A 22278-nucleotide genomic window follows, 5' to 3' on the forward strand; every position below is an offset into this window, starting at 1 on the left:
TTGTTCCAGCAACGCTGCACCAATTCTTATGGTATCTGTTTCTTGCTCTCCTATGTTGGCGTTGTTATCAAAATAGCACTGATTGCTTTTTACCACTTTCTGTAACAACGCAATGTTTCAAAAGCAATGGAAATTTCTTAAATAAAAATTACACGTTTTTAGAAAAAGGGTTATATAAAAACCAAAAATTTTAGCACTGCTGCTATGGCTAATTGAATTTCGATTTTTTACCCGATCATTAGTCAAAATTAAAAGAACGCCTGTTATAACGGAGACCAAACAAATAGCGAAAAGCAACGGTTGTTGAAACGAAACCACCGGTACTGGTTTTAACTGGTCGGCTTCTCCCAGCCCTAGTGTACAGGAGCTCTTGCAACCTCCTTTGTCCTAACCCTGGTCCGCTTCTCGCTTTGTGAGCTCCTCCTGCACACTCCGGTATCTTCTCTTGTGAAACATCGTATGTGCACGAGATAAATTACCGTCCGTGAAGAAAATTGAAAACAATTGAGAGCGCACGCGCCACGCCGCGCCGCGCCGGCCAGAAGAACAGACGCGGCAACCGCAAACAAATGGCGTCTTGCGAGAAGATTTACGCCGGCGCTACGAAGCGCTAAATACCGCTTAATTAGGGCGACCCTAAGAGACTTCGGCTGAATGCGTGATAAATGGCAGCACCAGGGAGGAGGGCAATTAACGTGGAGCCTGTGACGTCATATTTCCAAGGCGTATCATTAATCGTGCAGCGCAGCAAATTGGCTCATACAGGGGGCGTCCGCATCCGCGTTTTTCCACTGGGCTGGGAAAACAGTTAACGTACGCGAAACAATAGGTTGTCTACTCGTGGGAGACGGGCATTCATCGACAACCTCTTCGCTTTGTGTTGACGGTCTTTGATGTCAACGACAAGTGTTACCAAACAGCCGTCAGCTAGCCACGACAGCAAAATCAATGGGCTCTCTCTAAAGAGCGCGCTGTACTGTAAGACATGCAGTGTGCCTCTTTTCTTTCCAGAAATCTGCATCGATGTTCGTCCTCTATTATTCCTACACCAGACGTCCCCTGGTTTGTCATGAATAATTATTTCATTATCCTATACTCCCACAACAACATTTGAATCCTATTTTCCTCAATACTATAGCTCAGGGCTTCCCAAGCCGGAGAACACTGGTATTCTGCCGGAAGCGAATAACTGCTGCGCAAAAAAAAAAAAAAAAAATGTTAATAACATTTCTTCGACATTTTCATGATACTAATTACTTTTTCAAATTTGGTAATGATTTCTGTGTGGAAAGTTGTGATTTAAAATTGAAATAATCACTGAATAAAGAAAAGTTGCCTCATTTTTAAAAGTTTATTAACCTTCAGAAGAAACGGTCTGTTTCATCAGAGTACGAAGGTTCTTCAAATGTTCCATCAGAGGAAAAGTTTGGGAACACCTGCTATAGCAGGAACACTGCAGTAATTAAGGTAACTAAAGACCTGAAATACGCCATAGATAGCTGTGAGGTCGCAGTATTGACATCAATAGACTTTAGCCGTGCACCTGGTACCATCAACTATAAGATGCAGCTCAGAAAAATACGATACTTAAAATTTTCGGAAGTGAGCTAATTTAATTTCAAAGCTATCTGAGAAAAAAGGCAGTAGCTTGCAGTCTGTGGAAATGAGGAGACGACCCGAACGCATGTTCTCTACCTAATGTCACAGGGCACAGTTCTATCCGCAATATTGATACATATTCTTTTCTGTCACTGACACCTCATCTGTTCTCTCCTCCGGTGAATATCTTTGCTACCTCTACAAACTACAGCATTATTTAACCGTTTGAGTACGAGTGGTTTCTGTCTGATCCATCAATTTATTAATTTTTTTAAGGGCCAGTACGTTTCGCATTAAATTGCTGATGCTATTGCAGAGACATCTATGCGTGTACTGAGGTACTTTTAGGAATACAGGGCACTGTAGCAGCCACTTACAGCGTTCAAAGAAACAGTCGTCGGGGAGACTGTGCTACGTGAACGTGACTATATGAGCTTTTGAGATGTTATTTTTGAGACTGTATTTGGGAAGTCCCTCATATGCAACCTAAGATGAAAGACTTTAAGGTAAAACCTTTCAGTTTTTTTTTTTTTTTTTTTACGAAGACCACTACTGAAGTTCTGTGCTCGCAGTCGATTCAAAATTGACGGGATGGATAAATAACTGAAAACGAGCGTTTCTCGTGATCGTGTATGGGGTCCTCAAACATATTTTCCAGAAATCTAGGAGAGAGCATGTTACGACTGCCCCTTTTGTACCCATAATGTACACATTGATGAACGAAGGACTGCTGGCATAGCGGCCAAGGCATTTGCCTGGGCAGCCGACAACTTGTGCTCGATTTCTCAACAAGCTCTGCTGTATTTTATTGAATTTTTTTCGATATAAAATTTGGTAGGAATATCAGTGTTAATTAAGCAAGTAAAACCATTATGAAGGTAGAAAAATAAATTTCCCGAACGAGTTTGATTAGTAAAGAGTTAAAAGTTCAATCCTGGTCGCCTCGCAACTGCTCTTTCATTCACTCTTTTACATATCCCCGCTTCCCTTCGCGACATTACATAGATAATACTTGATATATAAACACTCGGAGCAAATAGCAAATATACTCGCGCCATCAAGAACATCAAAGGAATACAGTCTTTTTTTAATTCTCTTGCTCTCGAAACGCGCCATTCATCCATTCAAACACAGGAAATTTCCAAATTGGAGAGTCCTATGTGTATAGCTGCAACTACAATTCCACCTTGAATGTCTGTTAATTCCCGTCATGCGACCACAATCACGACGGAAACCTTTTACCATGAGCCACCTGAGGTTTCCACCCTGTGTACGCGATACTACTTCCGTCTTTATACGTGCATATCACTATCGTCACCTCAGTCTATATTAGTGTCAGCTGCTGGGCGCCGGTCGCATAATGGCCTGGTGATTCTTTTGGAACTAAATAAAGTGAGGAGCTGCTGGTGGTTTTGGAGCTAGTGTTCTGAGTAGCCATTTACGAAATCTTATAAGCATTTCTGATTTCTAGAATATTTATTCAGACGGTTTCTTAGCTCGTGCCACACAACGCTTGTGTGAGGTACGCCGACGGCTTTATTTTCGTCACGTGTGTACGCCTTCAAAAAAATGGTTCAGATGGCTCTGAGCACTATGGGACTTAACTTCTGAGGTCATCAGTCCCCTAGAACTTAGAACTACTTAAACCTAACTAACCTAAGGACATCACACACATCCATGCCCAAGGCAGGATTCGAACCGGCGACCGTAGCGGTCGCGCGGTTCCAGACTGTAGCGCCTAGAACCGCTCGGCCACTTCGGCCGGCTGTACGCCTTTCCCACTGCCTTACGCAGATGAGCCGAAACATTATGGCCACTGCCAACCGTGTGGTTGATGGCCTCCTGTTGGTGTTGCGGGCACGTGACACAATAAGGAAAGAATGTAAGCGGAAGAGAGACGAATGGGCAGTCATTATAGCGAAGATACGACCCGAAAATATGGAAATCCACTGAAAATATTGGTTCAAATGGCTCTGAGCAATATGGCACTGAACGTCTGAGGTCATCAGTCCCCTAGAACTTAGAACCAGTTAAACCTCATTAACCTAAGGACATCACACACATCCATGCCCGAGGCAGGATTCGAACCTGTGACCGTAGCAGCAGCGCGGTTCCGGATTGTAGCGCCTAGAACCGATCGGCCACCCTGGCCGGCAAATCCACTGATGTAAGCGGTTTTGACAAAGGGCATTTTCTTGTGGCACTGCGTCTGGAGATGAAAATCTCTGAAACAGCGGTGGTCACCTGTTGGGATACTAACGTCATGAGTACCAATGGAAAGTGGTTATACGCATGGTGAAATAGCAAATGGGCCGTACGGTATTTGACGGCCACGTCTCATCACAAAACGTAGAGGTTGAAGGTTGCCCCAGTGTGTAATCTAGGATAAGCAGCGATCTATGGCATATCTGATGACAAAGTACAATACTGGTGCGGGCACAGGTATTACAGAGGACAACGTTTAAAGGCCACTGTTGAACATGGAGCTCCACATCACACGACCCCAAAGTGTTTTTGTGTTTACCCAACGACATGGTCAGCTATGATTGCGGTGGGCACGGCATCACTGAGTTATCACCGTGGGTCAATAGAAACGTGACACCTGTCGAATGAATTGCATATATTGTTAAACCAAGTCGATGGTTGGGTCCTTACACGCCCTCATGCAGGCGAATGGCTGCACCAAACATGCAACGCGCCACAGATGCAGGCCGGTAACGGTTGAATTATGCTTTGGGGTACATTGAGTTGGGCCTCCATGGGATCTGTGTTGGTAATCGAAGGCATCAGGACAGCAGTGATCTACGTGAACATTATTCCGTACCACCTGTATCACTTCAGGCTTGAAGTCTACCCCTAATTCTGTGTACAAAAGGAACCCAATAATTTACTGTTTAAATTCGGTAAGTACGTGTTAATATGCCGCATTTTCCAGGATGTGCAAGCGACTGATATCTTTCCATTATTCATCTAGAACTTCATGTTCCAGATGTGAAAATACAGCGTTTAACTGGAGAATACCCCTCCAAGTCTGTATGTTTTTCCTCCGAGTAGCATAACTATGTCCGCAGATCGTGGTCTCGCGGGAGCGTTCTCGCTTCATGCTCACGGGTTGCCGGGCTCGATTCCCCGCGAGGTCAAGGATTTTTCCTGCCTCGAGGTGACTGGGTGTTGTGTTTTCTTCATCATCATCATTCATCCCAATTACGGTCGGAGGAAGGCACTGGCAAACCACGTCCGCTACGACCTTGCCCAGTCGGCGGAGCGGGTCTCCCGCATCGTTCCCTACGTGCCTCGGAATATGGGACCTCATCATCATCAGCATAACTATCCACTCGGGAATAATTACTGGCCTAAAGACAATAACACACAGGAAATCAGAGCATTTTTTTCGGCATCCCCATGACAATACGAAATCTGTCTTTGGGGAAGCAAATGAGGCATCCTAATTCGATTAATATGCGCTGAGCGTTCGGCGTCGTGTGAACACTTTTTGATGATATAGCTTCCGCCACAGTCACGGGTAATGTCGACTGACAGGAACTTTGCACCTGAATTGATTAACAGAGCCAACTGAAAGAACTTCCTCAATATTAAGTTCGAAACGTGTCTTTGATATGAGGAGCATTGTATAACTCACAGTAATCTGGGTTGAAAATGGTACTTCCAACGATGCTATGTGTCAAAATTTTTCCTCTTATTTAGGATGGGGCGTGGAGAGAATAATTGCATGTCTGTATGTATATTAATATTAGTCTAATAGCCTATCTAAATGAAACCTAAGAAAGCTATATTTGTGGGAATGCGGCTCATATCATAGTTTTCTTCCTGGAAATTGTTTCTTCAAATTTTGTTTTGTTCTATTACCCTCCACGATACTAGTGCACTTGGCTTCATGTGTCCGTTATCAGAAACACGCAGTGACGTTACAGAAAAACAAGTACAGCCAGTGGTAACTGAAGAAAACCCATCCCACTGTGACAGATTTCAAGACAGTCGTACATATATCGTGAAGCATTTCAGCATGCCCTCCTGAAATATCACGATAAAATTTCACGATAATCCGACCGAAGCGCCCTCACTCGCAGATGCAATAATACTGTGGTCGACTAATACTAATGCAGCGAAGCCGACAACTGATATATTTATTCCAGATCATATCACACTCTTATATTCATGCAAATTGCCATAAAATTTACTTAGTGGCTTTGTGTTACGCGTCACATGTGTCTGTTTACTATCGGTTTGTGTTTACTCGGACTCAAGTAGTATCTTACGACAGTATTCACTTCTTATCAGTGCTCTAAATACAAGGATAAATTAAAACCTAAAAATCGGTACATCCTGAAATTGATGAAAGTATCGATAATGACGTTGAGAAAATTTCTGTGAATTGACGAATGGCGTCAGATCCTTGCGTCAAAGAATTAAGAATTGAATGCAGTAAATTTCCTCCTAAATTTGTTAATGGCTATGAGAAAACATTTCTAATTTGATCTTGTTTAAGCACAGACAAGTAAGCAAGGTTCATAGCCTACGAAGTGATGTAATGCACAATAATGGTTCCGTTGTATCCTGGCGGTTTCCCTTTGATTCAGACCATAGAAAATTCTGTTTGAAACATTGCAAGATGAAATATTGCAAAGACGTTGTGTATAGATTGTACTGCTAAAACATCGTCGACCGATTCTTGATAACGCGTGGGATTGTAGCCATCGTTGTGGCCCACGGAGGGCGCTATGAAACTTTGAATTTCAGAGGGCAAATATGATGTTTGATTTCGATTTCCGGAAGCGCTCTCTCATAGGCCAATATTTGGCTTTGTGTAGTAGCATACTTTAGAACTGATCGTGAAATGGCTGTAGTACTTATTTTAAAGGCTGACACAGTGTTAAGATTCCTAAACAGATTTTTGGGAAAACAGTACATTCATTATTTGATCCATAGCACAAATGTAATAAGAAAAAATACGGAAAACTTGTCACTTATTTTGGGTTGATCACGAATAATTAAAATTACTAATACATTATCCATACTGAAGACAAAAGTATAAACCCCAGAAGCCGCTCACCAAAAGACTACCGACTGTTTATTCTCGAGCGCCAAGATTTTGCAAGTTGAGAAGAATGTGGCTGCAGCCCTTACAGTGGGAACCCATTTTCGCTGTCATTTGTTGCATACATAAACTACGAAATAAAACAAACAGCTATGTCTATATATAGTAATTAAACGAAGAAGTACTTACAGAAACATTATGGTTTGACAATGAAGTTATTGACAATGAAAGGTCAGACTTTCTGTGTGAAAAGATATGAGCCACAAAGACAATGTGGTTTCAGACAGCTTCGGGCAAAATGCTTCATCTCATATCATATGGTAGGCGTCCTGCTACGAGTGTGTGAAGCAAAGTAATGCTTCCGAATATTTTATATCGAAGCTCTTCAAGCTTTTTGAATAAAACGAACGTTATTAACATTCTACCTCTTCATTCTCTATATTTTCAACCCTCTGCCGCTAGAGGGCTCCGAATTGTAGCATGTAACATGGCGGCGTGTAATATAACTATGTCGGTCATGAGAAACAACTGTAATCAAGTTTCGAAGTGAGAGGCTTCGTCAGCACATCGAGCACCCCCTCCTTCAGCAAGACACTACTAGACCACACAGAAATCAGCGACATCTGCAACAATCCGACGTTTTCGTGTCACTATCGTCGATCATCCTCCATAAAGTCTCGACTTGGCCCCATCCGATTTTCATCTGTTTGCAAAATTTAAATATTCGCTTTGGTAGTGATGAAGCGTTGCAAGCAGAGATGAGGTTGTGGCTCCGTCAAAAAAGTCGAACATTCTACAGAGACGGTATCAATAAACTGGTCTCTCGTTGCGGGAAATGTGTTAGTCACTAGGGTGACTATGTTTAGAAATAGATAAGAAGACATGAAGAATAAAGATGCAGAATGTTACTAATGTCTGTTTTATTTAAAAATTTTTAAGAGTTTTCACATAAAACATTCGGAGGCATTACTTTTCAGCAAGCCGTCGTACTTTTAGATTGAGAAAATAACCGTCAACCTTGAACTTCAAAGCCAACTAGCTGCAGCTACTATCCAAATGATGTTATTAAGAATAGAGACTATGTTCTCCGAACTCGCAGAAAACCTCTGCACGCTGCCAGAAAAAAACAGTGACCTGTGGAGACCATAGGGTGGTGTTTTTTCTTGGAAATTTCACGCAGAGGAAGTCATAACTATTGTAATATCACTGTGTCAGATACTGTGCCGTATGTAGGAGGCAAAGAGGTTACTGCTTTCCTAAGAACGGCAAACATTATCTTACATTATCTGTGATTGTTACTATTTCTGTTGTTGAATATAGTGTCAACGACTCCGATTTTGTTTTTGCTGGGGTAAAGACGAAGCGAACTTGTAATTGCAAATATAACATATTACAACTAGATAGTGAGAGTAAAGGGTGTATTCAAGGAAGAAATAAACGAGAGCTCATCTCTGATAAATAACTGGGTAAGACTCGAAAGTAAATATTACTCTTTCTGAAACTTCCTGGAAGATTAAAACTGTGTGCCGGGCCGAGACTCGAACTCGGGACCTTTGACTTTCGCGGGCAAGTGCTCTACCAACTGAGCTACCCAAGTACGACTCATGCCCCGTCCTCGCAGCTGTACTTCTGCCAGTATCTCGTCTCCTACCTTCCAAGGTTCGCAGGAGAGCTTCTGTAAAGTTTTGAAGGTAGGAGACGAGACATTGGCAGAAGTAAAGCTGTGAGGACTGGGCGTGAGTCGTGCTTGGGTAGCTCAGTTGGTAGAGCACTTGCCCGCGAAAGGCAAAGGTCCCGAGTTCGGGTCTCGGTCCGGCACAGAGTTTTAATCTGCCAGGAAGTTTCATATCAGCGCACATTCCGCTGCAGAGTGAAAATCTCATTCTTGATTACTCTTTCTGTTCATTGTAATTACTGTAGAAATTTCAGCTACACTACGTCGACGTCTAGTTGGAAGGACACTGGTGGAATTGACGAACGAAACTGCAAATAAACACGGCCACTTTCAACGGACTCAAGAGCGCGCAACAAGAAATCTGCCGCAGCTGTTTACCGACATGTTACCTAGAACAAAAGGTACAAAAGGTGAGTTTACTTTCATTGGCCATTTCAATACACCACTGGAAGCCAAGGAACATGCTGACCTTGTCCATAAAACTATAAAATATCATAAAAATAACAATATACTGTGATGAACGAGATAAAATAAAAGACTGTAGCGCATTTTAAAACGAATACACTAAATAGTGAACAAGTGGGAGTGAACGGCGGACAACCGGGAAGTAAAATTCTCCAACTTGTTAGGTCCGGCGATGCCAGATACCGAAAAGGAGAGGGAACCTATTGTACATCAGCAATTTAAGTCTAATACTATTGCAAGATTGCTTCACAGAAAGTGATATATGAAATCCAACTGATTGTGCATCGTAAAGTCTCGTAATTTTGTTGTAGAGCAATAGAAACGCCATTGCAGTGTTGAGCCACAAGTACTGAGTGGTTAAAATAAAACTGACGCGAATAGTGCAGTCAGTATTTCGTGACTACGTAGCCTTGATCAGCGAGAAGGATTTCAGGTACTCTCCAATAACTTAACATCTGTGGTCATCAGTCCCCTAGAACTTAGAACTACTTAAACCTAACTAACCTAAGGACATCACACACACCCATGCCAGGATTCGAACCTGCGACCTTAGAAGTCGCGCTACTCTCCAATAGCTTCGTAAAAGGTCGTAATGTATAACAGAGATGGTCAGCGAACTAAGAAGGCAACTATTGGAAGGATGGGGCTGCTGATTCGTAGGAATCTGCAGGCTATGGATGTCCGCCCCGATAGCTGAGTTGTCAGCGCGGTTGATTGTCAAGCCAAGGGGCCACTCGCCTCTCGGCACGCTAGCGGCGCGGACGTCTTGTTTACGTCCTCGCCGCGCAGCTCACTCGCGCAGTTGTTTACGTGATTCTGCCGTCTTAGCGCGCTGTATTTCCTTCCACAGAGAATGGTTTATGCCTACAGAAAATCGACACTGAAGATATGCTTTGCACCTGAATATGCCCGACCAGAAGCACTGGAAATCGAAGTTTATCAGAGATGAAGTCAAGGTTGATTGCAACGATCTTGCCGGCCGCGGTGGACCTGCAGTCCTAGGCGCTTCAGTCCGGAACCGCGGGACTGCTACGGTCGCAGGTTCGAAACCTGCCTCGGGCGTGGATGTGTGTGCTGTCCTTAGGTTAGTTAGGTTTAAGTAGTTCTAAGTTCTAGGGGACTTATGACCTAAGATGTTGAGTTCCATAGTGCTCAGAGCCATTTGAACCATTTTTTGTAACGATCTTGTTGGCATCCATCTGTCTATATTGAGCAGCTTGGTATACGTGAAATAGGTAAACGAAGACATATGTGACTAAATTCTAAGTGCAACTCGAAGTGGTCTTAAGTTCCGTCACTCTGATGGGCACATCGGTGATGTAACTGTGGAACATGCGAGACTTGGACTGCGGACTATACGTGTATTTGAACTCCCTTTCGATGTGCCTTCAGAGGTAGTGGTATCTGCATTCTGTCCATATTGAAAGGTGATTAGTCGTACAGCTGAAAAGTGGGTTCAGTTCACTACGTACCTGGTTCTCAATGGAGCACGACAGATCCGCATAGAGCTAACGAAACATGTACCGTCCTACTTATATACTGGTGGCTGCCGTGCAATTATTATTTATGATGACCAGTCGAAGACATGCTCGGGATGTGGCAAAGAAGGACACCTCCGTTCCAGCTGTTTGCAACGCAGAATCACACAGTTACCGCCTGTGGACCTGCTGGGCACGACCGCTCCGACGACGCTACCGCTGACGTTTGTCGAAGTTCTCCATAACGACCCCCGACCGCAATCACCACTGTCACATCGTCGTCTCCGGTAATGCCTCAGGCTATTGCGGAGGGACCGGCGCCTTTGCCTCCTCCTCCCGACATGTGCATTGGTGAGCAATCTCTGGGATAAGGGACGGCCCTTGACTCCATGGTTGTGCCTACCGATGATTTTGTGCCCGAACTTCCGGATCCCCAGGCGTCTTCGGATACTGAAGATCACTTGCGCATGCAACGGTCGCCGAAGAGACGTCGGAAACGGCAGATCGCCCCGTCTGACACCTGCAGGACGCAGTCTCAAGACGATGAGGATCACACCTATCAAGATGTTGCCCCGAGGGACGATCCCGTGGTGGAAGCACCAGTCTGCACCCCGTCGGAGGTACAACCATCTTTGCGTGCACCAGACGCTGTACCTATGGACGCTGAACGGCAGCTGAGCCAGCACCACCCTTCCACCGCCGACGTGACGCCGCCTTCGGACTCCACCGGTACTCCACCGGACGCACACCGTCCACGCACCTTTGCGTGGTCTGACGATGTGGACGACGAAACACACACCGCTGAGACAGCAGCGAATGTTGCTGCTCCAACCCATGATTGCTAATCGACAGGGTTGCTGGATGGGGATGTGCAGCTTCCTGGGACGACATTCCTGTTAGCTGCTGCTCTTCGTGCCTGCATGAACGTCCCAGTAGTCCCAGTTCCACGACAAGCTTACAGGATTGGCACCATAAATCTCAACACCATTGTCACCCCTGTGAAACTACAAGTGCTCCGTGAAATCCTGAGGACGTCGGACCTCGAAGTTTCCCTTTTGCAGGAAGTTCACCTGGCGACGTTTCCTAATATCTATGTCCTACCACACGCCGTGTGCTGACGGAGGCAGTGGGACAGCTACTCTTTTAACGGAAGGCATTGAGGTAGACGACGTGATTTACCTACCATCGGCCGGGGGTCTTGCTGTGACTTTCCACGGTGTCCGAGACATCAATATTTACTCTCCCTCGGGCACGGCCAAGCTACGGGAACGTTCGCAGTTCTATTCAGAACATGTCGCTCCTTGGTTTGTAGGCCGCTACGACCATATTATTCTTGGCGGCGACTTCAATTGTGTGTAATCCCAGAAGGACCAACATCCGCATTTCACCACATGCCAGGAACTCAAGCTGCTCGTGCATGAACTGAACCTCACCGATACTTGGGACAGCGTTTATGGCGATCGGCCTGTATATACGTACGTCACCAGCCATTCAGCAAGTCGTCTTGACCGTGTCTACGTTTCCCAAGGAATCGTAACTGCCACGCTCGGCGGTCAGCAATGGCCTACCGCCTTTTCCGACCATATCACCTACATTTGCACTGTACCGCTCCTCAAGGATTCGGAATGCAGGTAGGTCGTAGAAACGACCTGGAACAACTATGTGAGACGCCTTCCAGCGTATCCTTCAACACTCCGGTGGTGGTTCGACTGCACCAAGCCTGCTTTACGTCGTTAGATGATGAATTACGGTCGCGACAAAATGCTATGGCAACGACATACCATGGAATACTATTTCACAATTCTCCAGGAACTCTCAAACCATGCTCCCTCTGTTCAACGACAAGTTCAAATTCAACGTATTAAGGCGAAGATAACTTCTCTTATGCGTCACCGCCTTGAAGGTATAATAGTACGCGTAAGACGTCACGATTGTGTACAAGTAGAGGCCCCGCCTATGAATCATATTATCCGAGAGAAGCAGCGATGCGAAGAAAGCTGGTCAACGCCTTCGACATGCCAGATGGTCGTCGATTGGCGTCCCAGAATGACATAGTAAAAGCCTCTGTGGATTACTACAACCAGTTCTATGCAGCAGAGGACCAGAACATGGCGGTAACGACTGATGTCCTCCGTTCCTTGACGGGTACCCTGGATGAGGCTGCTGCGGAGATTCTCACAGCGACAATTACGTCTCATGACGTGTCCGGTGCTGTTCATACGGGTGCAGCGAATAAAGCCCCAGGTCCATATGGGTTCCCGCTGGAGTTTTACCGCACATTCCATGACATCGTAGGCTTACGTTGGACTGTGTTGTATGAAGAACTGATGAACTATGACCTTCCCCTCCCACCCGAATTCGTAGAAGACTTGCTTATCCCGGTCCCCAAGCCATCGGGAGGTCGGGATGTTGGGCATTATCGGCCGTTGACCATGTTAAATTGTGACTTCAAGATTTTTACCCGGATTCTTGATGCTCGCCTTCGGCGCGTCTTTCCTCAAGTCATGTCTCTGGATCAAACGTGCTTTGGTGGTGACAGTAACATGCAGACGGCACTCAGCGATTATCGTGACGTCGTAGCACTGGCCACGACCTGCCGCCGTCGCGGTGCCTTAGTGACAGTGGACTTCGGCCATGCCTTTGATAGAATGAGTCATGCCTTTCTGGAAAACGTACTCAGACGGATGGCCTTTCGCCACAGGTTTATATACATCGTCTTGCGGCTCCTCCGAGGTGCCACGTCGCGAGTGCTGGTCAATGGCCGTGTGGCAGGCCTTATTAATGTCATGCGGTCGGTCCGTCAAGGATGTCCGCTGTCGATGCTGCTTTTCGCTATCGCCCTTCAGCCACTGTTACACGGTTTGAGGAGCCGGCTCACAGGGATAACAATAAGGGGGAATGCTTTCATCTGCCGCGCCAATGCAGATGACGTGGTGTCCTTGATTCTATCGGAGAATGAAGTGCCCCATTTAGCACAGATTTTACTGATGCCAAAGGCAATGGCACACAGACTCCAGGTGGCGTTCGGCTACTTTGTAAGCTCGGGTCGTATTCTCAAAGTCCGCTACGACGCGCTGACACTTCCCCCTCGAGATGGCGGCCTCGGCCTTGTCAACGTCTAAGCGAGAGCAGCGGTCCTTTATGTAAGTACGATGGTTAAATCGAGGACCCGCCGCCGAACCGGATTATCGGGAAGCCTGATTGACGAGCTGGCCCCTCAATCTCGAGTGGCACCTGTTGCAGTAGCCCACATTTCTTCCTGGCTTTCACATGGCAGGACCTTTTTCTTCGAATACAGTTATGTCCATAGCGACTTGCCTAGTACCAGAAACCCTACCACACGTGATGTTTACCGCCTAGTGATTAGAAATCATACTAGGAACGTTGTGGATCGCATGGCCCGTGGTTTGGCGTTCTTTGCACCATATCCTCCTCGACACTAGCGCTCGTGCGACCTGGTATCTGGTCGTTAATGGAAAGTACATGACACAACTTCGTCTACATACTATAAAAATAGCAGATTCGCCACTGCGTCCTCGTTGTCACACGCTTGGTACGGAGGAACATCGACTAATGTGTGGATCTTCTGCAGAGCTGTGACAGCTGATTCAGAAGATGCTTGCCTTTCTTCTACGTACGGCTCCCCATGACATTAAACCGCAATCTCTTCTGTTCCCAGATGAGACATACTTCCCATCTACGAAGACTAACGCTGTGATCTGGATAAATGGCCTCTCGATCTCTTGTTTGTTCCATGAAGGTGATACGAGTGTTCTTGAGTTTTGGACGTTCCTTCAAGATCGCTTTACTTTTCTCGTGCACCATCTGCGATACTGTCGGTACTATGCCATATTTTTGGGTAGTGCCTTCTTCGATCCCCCATGCTGCTGGGATGTTCCAGATATGAGAAGGCGATTTCAGTAAGATTGTGTAATACCAGGACTCGATCCAATATATCGACAAATGCAATATTCTTCGTGAACACGTGTCAGGAACATACCTGACTGCCTTGGGATTCAGTGTGCGTCTACCCACAAGTTGGCGGGACGTGGATGCCATTTTGTCTGTTCTGCCAGGAGGGCGTTTTCTTTAAATTCTATAATTCCCTTTTTATTTTGTTTATTAATGATGGTAATTACACATAACTGTTTTTCGCCTGGAGGGCGTCCCATGTGATCTCAACAAATATATAAAAATAAATAAATAAATAAATTAGTATGATACATGATATGAAAACAAGAACCTGAATCGAAAAACTATCCTTATTTATATTTTCAAGAAATATTTTTTTATTATGCAGAAGGCTGTCATTTATTTTAGAACACCAGAGATTTTTATTTTCTTTGTAAAAAAAAGTCGGATAGAAAAAAATAAAAAACAAAGAATAAAAGGGGCACGGCTTCAATTCCCGGCTGGGTCGGAGATTTTCTGCGCTCAGAGACTGGGTGTTGTGTTGTCCTCATTATCATTTCATCATCTTCAGTGGAAGGCAACGGGAAACCACCACTGAAATCACTTCCCTAGACGCTCAAGCGGTGGCCCTTTCTGACGAGTCTTCCCCCATGACAAGACCTGCCGTCAGGCAGAAAAAAAAAAAAACATAGGTCATAAATGGAGAACCAGTATTCAGGTATGGCTGTGCGTCATTATACCTCATCCATCACTTGTATCTCACACATCTTCTGATGTCCTTTATTATAATCACGTTCTTTCAATTTTTATTTAATTAGATTTTTAAATATTACCAAGAGTCTACGGTATTATTTCGAGCAATAGCGTAAGCTACATTCAGAGTCTACGGTATTATTTCGAGCAATAGCGTAAGCTACATTCACGCAGGACGTGGATAAAAAGCGTGCTACGCTATCGTGCATTTGTGGGCGTGACCACACCAGTCGTGGGTCGCGGTTAGTTGACACGGTCCTAAGTACCTACGAAAGCGTGACTCACGTGGTCACCGAAATCTAAACTTCAACGAGCGTCTCATAGAAGGAAGCATAGTGGTAAGTAGTGTATTTGCTGGTATATCGACGCACAGAATTAATCACGTGAGGGACATTGAAAAAAAGATGTTGCTGGATTTGGAAGTGAAATCTAGAAAGGGTAACAGGACCACATAATTCAGTTGACATGGAATTCAGTAATAGGTAAACAGACGATTTTTAGAACTTAATGATTCCGTTCCAAAAAAATTGAGGACTGAATCCCGAGGCTTAAATTCATATAATCTGAATTACTCCAGACTTTTTTTTATGGCTAATCAACTTTATAAGTGGGCTAAAAAACTCCTCTTGGAAAAATTAAATTACTAGTATAAAAATCATAAGTGGGCCCTAGACTATGCATCTCCCTGCTTTCAATAACGTTCCACCTATCCGGGAGCGGACAGCCGCCAAGGGATACTAAATGACAAAACAAAGAGTAACGAAATGTCTGAGTTTCACGCAGCAATGAACACAAAATAGCTGCACACTGCAGTAAAGTACTGGTAAGTAAATTAGAGCATTTTCATTCAGTTCACTTTGTATATGAAACGATTGAGTGCCGAGAAGGAAATAAAATATATCTTGTTGGAATAATATTCCCGCAAGTGTAATGTAGCGGTCAGCGTTACTGCGGATTGCCAGTTCAAACCTCACCGCCAGCAATTATTTGTTACTGTCAGAGAAGCCCCTGCGTTCGTTGGTTGGTTGGTTTATTCCTGAGGAGGGGACCAAACAGCGGGGTCATTGGTTCCATCTTATTAGGGAAGGATGGAGAAGGAAATCGGCCGTGCCATTTCAAAGGTACATTCCATGCACTAGGTTGAAGCGATTTAGGGAAATCACGGAAAACCTGAATCAGGATGGCCGGACGCTGTGTTGAACCGTCATGCTCCCGAATGCGAGAGCAGTGTGCTAACCATTGCGTCACCTCGCTCCGTAAAACCGAGCGTTGCCTGAATATTTATTTAAGAGCTGTGCCCAAAGCTTCGTAAGCATGGAATTTATTTTTTGACTTCTAAAACCTCTTTGTGTGCAAAGTAAGAAGCAGCATGGTTGGGGACTTCAACAAAGAGCATGTTTGCTTCACTAAGACGGGAGAGTGTCACGTAGAGCTGGCCAGGCGAAAAAAAGCTGACACCAACGTCCATGTCGGCAACATTATGTTCTTGAGGCAGCATAATCGTCAGTCCATTAGCCATTCTCGTGTATTCAGAAAGAATCTACCGTTTTATAAACATTATTAACTGTAAACAAAACGAAAGCGAACGTTATGAGTATCCACCCAAATCACAAACCTAATTTAATAAATTCGTTTTTCCTGACGAAGAATGCGGCGTTAATTCAGTGACTGATCTAATCTTCTGAAAATGGATCTTTCACTGAGTTTTCTTTCCTTTTTCTTTTCTTTTTTTTCCTAAAAAAGACAACGGTTCACTACACCTTAATGATGAAACAGCTGCTGCTAACTGGATGACTGTGTGGTATTTTATTCTTTCAGACATGTTCGAAAGAACGGGCGTCATGCATTCATACATTCATATCACTGATTCGCCTCGATGGGCAATGAATTCGCAACCTTCAGTGCAGATGCACATATACGTTGGATTTCTAGCTGAAATCTAGAATTAGCGAGCATGGAAGACATGGACGGGGACTGCGAAAAGGTGGCGGTAGATGGGAGTGAGAGTCGTCGAGGGAGTGTGGCGGGTTGGTCCGCGCATTTGAGAGAAACTCTGTGTCCAGGTGGCGCAGTGGATAACGAACTCTGTAGCTGGCATGAGATCCCGGTCCGACATATTTTCGCTTGATGCCGCTGACTCCGTATAAAGTCCCAATGCAGTGGATCCTAATCCTTTCCTTTCTCCCCCTCCCCCTTCAATTAAGATAAAATCTACTGGTAAAATGAGCAGACGATTTTAGACAAAACTTTAGATCACTGTATCTTTTTTTACGTGTCCGATTTTGATGAAACAAAGCCTATACGTTGCTCCTAGCAATTTTCAAGTTACCTGCGAAAACACTTATTAATTTGATTTTATTTACTGACGAGGCTACATTTACGAACCATGGATATGTTCATCTGCATAACATTCATTACTGGGCAATTGAAGATCCATTTTGGCTGCGGCAAGTTGCTCACCAAAAACCGTAGTCGATGAATGTATGGTGTGGGATTCTGGGGAACGTTAATTATAAGTCCCTATTTCATCGAAGGGAATCTTAATGGTAGGAAGTACACCACATTCCTGCAAGAAACATTAGGTCTGTTACCGGAAGAAATACTTTTAGGGACAAGGAACAGAATGTGGTATCAACACAATAGGTGTCCGGCACATTTTTCGCTGATGGTTAGAAATGAGTTGCAGAAACAGTTCCCAAATCGTTGGATTGGACGCTGAGGAGATGTGTCGTGGCCGGCTCGTTCGCCAGACTTGACGCCTCTGGAGCTTTTTCTTGTGCGAATTCGTAAAAGATATTGTTTAAAGACGTTCCAGCTACACCTGAAGATATACGAGAGAGAATTGTAAGAGCATGTGTTTCAATAAGTGCCGATGTGATAAGGAATAACACTCACTCCATGATAAGAAAATTGCAGCGCTGCATTGGTAACAATGGTCATCACTTCGAACACCTTCTGTAAATGGACGTTCATGCCACCTTTGTGACCTCCGTTGATCTTCAAAGACCTTACTGTTACACATCATTGGATTCGTCTCGATAGCCGCTATCAGAAAATAAGTACCAAACTATAGCATCCCATTAAAAAAAAACATATTTCAGTTTCATATCTCTGACGCGACCCCACCTAGCAACAAAAAACTAATGTCATATTATCGCCCCCGTTGCCCCATGCAACTTTTGTCCCCCAAACTTTTCAGCTCCTATCATACTTTCTTAGTTATTCTGGGTGGCAATAGTTAGTGACTCACCCTGTATACTCATTAAAAGTTATAATCTTGCGTCGAAAGTTTCACACTGAGAGACACGTATTACAGTTAGAATCTGTGTAACTCTTACGGCAAAGTACCATGCTACGCGTAAATTACCCCGTCTGATAGCATCCATTATTTCTGAATGAGAGCGCTTAGCAGCTTCCAAGAAAATTTAAACATAATTGGAAACATTTTATAATTTTTTCTTGTTTAAATGCTTACCAGTAAATTTTTAGCACATTAACTTACTTCCAACGTAATCAGACGTTTGAAACTCTTTTTGTACATGCGAGTTCAATTATTTGAAGACTCGGGGGCTTAATGGTAATGTACCAAGAATCTAAACACTCCTAGCAGGATTTTTTTGTTTCACTGAGTCCACTGGGGCCACGTACAAGGGAAACGTTGGTAAAATTTTAATAAAGTAACATAAAAACGCAATACAGTTGTTCAACGTAACAGTCATCATCCTATTTTCATAAATTACATTCAAGAAACAAAAAGAAATTTAGTTTGGACCATATTGACCCCAGTGGTATTCAGTGCAAAAATCATGAAGAAATTTAAATGCGCTATAAATATAAACTGAAAGAAAAAACATCCTTCGATACACTGACTCAAAAGGAGAAACTCATATATTTCGATAATAATAGAGTCGGAAGCAAGGGAGATATATATTTCCGCTCTTATTATGGGTTAATATTAACCCCAGCGGTACTAGCGGAATTAGAAAGAAATCCGTTATTAGTGCAAGAGCTCAGGACCAAATACAGGACATATACTTCAGTTCAGAACGAATACAAATCACTGACTGGTTAAATAATCATTTCAGTGATTTTCCTAGCTTTATATTAGAAATTCCAATATTTGTATGTATAAAACAACTTATATAACTGGACCTTTAAGCTACGAATGTCTGAAGACCAGTTTTATTACCTTCTGAAAGATATGCCACCACTGATTTGCAAATCACCCAATAACACAAAAATTTAAATCTAGGGTAATACCGATGAAAAACAAAGGTAAATATAACAAAGTACAATTGCTGTCTACAGTTTCGGAGGCCTCATCTCATAGGCGTGGGTACCATGAATGGATCGGGTTCACAGCTGGCAGCTCCTGGCGATGAAGGTCGAGTTGACGGCGGTGTCATCATAGCGACAGTTCGAAAATGAGTTGCTAACTGTGACAATGCTTTCACAGTTGGCACTCGCTTGGGAGAAACACTTGTAACAAGCTGCTGAAGCGTAGTTCTGGAGGCGATTTAATACTTCCCGGGTGCCACGATACTGAAGATACTACTTTTAGTCACGTGACCCACACAGGAGAAATTATCCATGGGGTTGGTGACCTCTAGCAGCGCTTGGGTTACCACTTCATGGCTTGGCAGGGTGCAGTCATCCCTTTTCTGTTATCTAAAGAGTTGTCCTCTGTGAGGTCCAGGCCTGCATGGCGCATCTGTGTTGTCAGTTGGTGGCTGAGTAGGTGCAAGGCCTCAACAAGGATTCCCACTCCCCCCCCCCCCCCCCCCACACGCACACAGGAGAAATTATCCATGGGGATGGGGTTGGTGACCTCTAGCAGCGCTTGGCACTGTGCAACCATCTCTTTTCTGTCGTATTAAGAGTTGTTCTCTGTGATCTCTGCCTCTGGAACAAAAGATGGCTCAGGAAGAGGACCACAGCAAGGCCACAACTGGCTAATGTGCTTGTAATACACTGTGACCTCTCAGCCCATAAAATTGGAAACTACTGCAAGAAACCAATGCTAGCAGCCTTTGGTGGAGACACGACCCCACACAGGACCTCTGAGAGAGAAGTCTTGGAGACAGAAGTGGGGCTGGCTGAGCAGTGGGCGCTGCTGGGATGGATGATAGGTACGTTCGACCAATGGTGATGGTCATGGAGCTGTTCTGCTGTGACTGACCCATCCTTGAGAGTGGAAGGTTAGGAATTCAGAAACAGAATCCAGTGGATGATAGCGGTGAAGCTTGGATGGCTGGGAGTATAGATGAAGTGTGATTCTAGATTATTGTAAGCTTGGTGGAAGACCGCAGTATGTGTCAGCGCTATTCCATCTGCTTTGCAGAAAACAGATAATACTGCAGAAAGAAACTGACTGACACTATTCATCACAATAGTTTTGACGAAAAAAAAAGATGGGAGAGGGTTTTGATGATCTGCCCTGTAGATGTGGTAGAAATGCATGAGTCAGTCTATGGCGATTAACCAGGTGTAAACCCAGAGTGGAATAGCAAAGTCCAGTATAGTCAGAACCAGGGAGCAGAAGCATCTAGTCAAGGAAAAAAAAAATGACGTGGAGAAGTGGCCTTCTTGATCTGGCAATGGGGCAGGGTATAACCATAAGGGTGCTCACCATTCCATGACTCACCAGTATACATTTTGGTAGGCCAGGTGCTTGGCGAGCACAATGACCCACTGCCCATGTGCAGGAGAGACAGGGGTCTGATGGAGAGCCGCTGGCGTCACAGTCCTGGTGTGACCATTGTCCCCCAAGAGGGGGAGCATATCTTTGATGGCGGAGAGCTCACTCTGGTGGTAAGAGTAGGTCTGGATCTGAGGGTATCACAGCTGCTTGCAATCTGGTGACCAATCGCATTACACCTGGTGGAGTACCCTGCAGAGCACTGTGTCTTTGGCAGTATGGTGTGTGACGAGGTTACAGCCCAAAAGAAGATTGGCCATAGGTCCCTCAGCAGCATCTTCCAAATGGAAGCAGACTTTGGGGTCCACATCACAGGCAGATTTTTGATCGACCTGACACGACGTCAGCATTAGCAGATAAGGTTATTGAACAGTGCTAAATATTATAATTATAACTTGAAAGAAACAGAGTGAACTGCTTAAGATAGTATGCCAATTTGGTAGGAAAATTTGCTGACACTCTGAAAAGAGGGATGAGGCTTTAGAAACAACCACGAAACTTTTTAGGACAAATATGATCGCTAGGGCATCTTATTCTATCTGACTGTAGTTAAGCAGTGCTGCAGTGAGAGTCTGAGATGCCAATGAAATTGGGTATTACACCCCATCGATCCCATTTGAAAGGACTGCCTGTAGCCCATGATTTGCTGCATCAGCTGCCAGGACTTTGGGTTTGGCGGGCTAGTAGGCTGTGAGGCATGTGGCTTGGAAGCTGGCCTGTTTCAAGTCCCTGAAGGCTTTATCACATTCCAGAGTCAATAGCCAGTAAACGTTTCTGTGTAAGAGGTGGTGTGAGTATTCAGCAATGGCTGTTACATGCAGAATAAATTTATGTTAAAAACTGAACTGATTTCAGCTGTCTGGTGTTGGTGGGGGCCAAACGCTATTGCAATGACTCAATGTACTGTAGAGTAGGATAAATGTCTGAGGTACTAAAAACGTGACCAAAGTGTTCCACTTGGTCAACAAAAGACAGCACTGATCTTAGTGACATTAAAGGTTAGCATACTGGAGGTACATGAAGAGTACTTGCAGACTGTTGGCCTGCGTGTCCTTGCCTGTGAAGAGAATTCGTCTAAACAGTTCATTTGGACACCTGGGTCAGTGTAAACATTTTTCGAAAATGGATTTGAAAGTGGCCATCACCTGCTTGAAGCAGTGCTTCAGGACCTTCTTAAAATAGCTTTTACCATACTGTGGAGCCACCTACAGTACCAGTGAACACTGCTCAGAAACGCACCAGATACTTCGCATAGACTGTTGGATGGAGTAGTTAGGGAGCATTTTGCAAAAACAGACATAATGTCTGATAGGATAGCCGCAATAAGTGATTTTACAGTGTTACTTATAATCCGTCTTGATTGCAAAATGTTTATTCATATGACCGGTTTCGGTTCATCTAGAACCATCTTCAGATCTGATATTTCGGTTACAGGTGTAACCCGTCCAAATCTAGCACCTTTCACACGCTGCATCATAACGTAGTTAGAGAGTTCAAATAGGAACGATCAATGGTATATCTGGACACGAGATCATAGTACTTTCAAGAACATGGTGGAACTGCTATGATGTTTGTGGGAGGTCTCCAAGGGACTTCAAACAGCACATCTAACGGTGAATACCGGTAGATGTCGTTTTGCAGC

Source organism: Schistocerca nitens, chromosome 8 (genome assembly GCF_023898315.1).
Source record: "Schistocerca nitens isolate TAMUIC-IGC-003100 chromosome 8, iqSchNite1.1, whole genome shotgun sequence".
In the NCBI taxonomy this organism is placed as follows: domain Eukaryota; kingdom Metazoa; phylum Arthropoda; class Insecta; order Orthoptera; family Acrididae; genus Schistocerca; species Schistocerca nitens.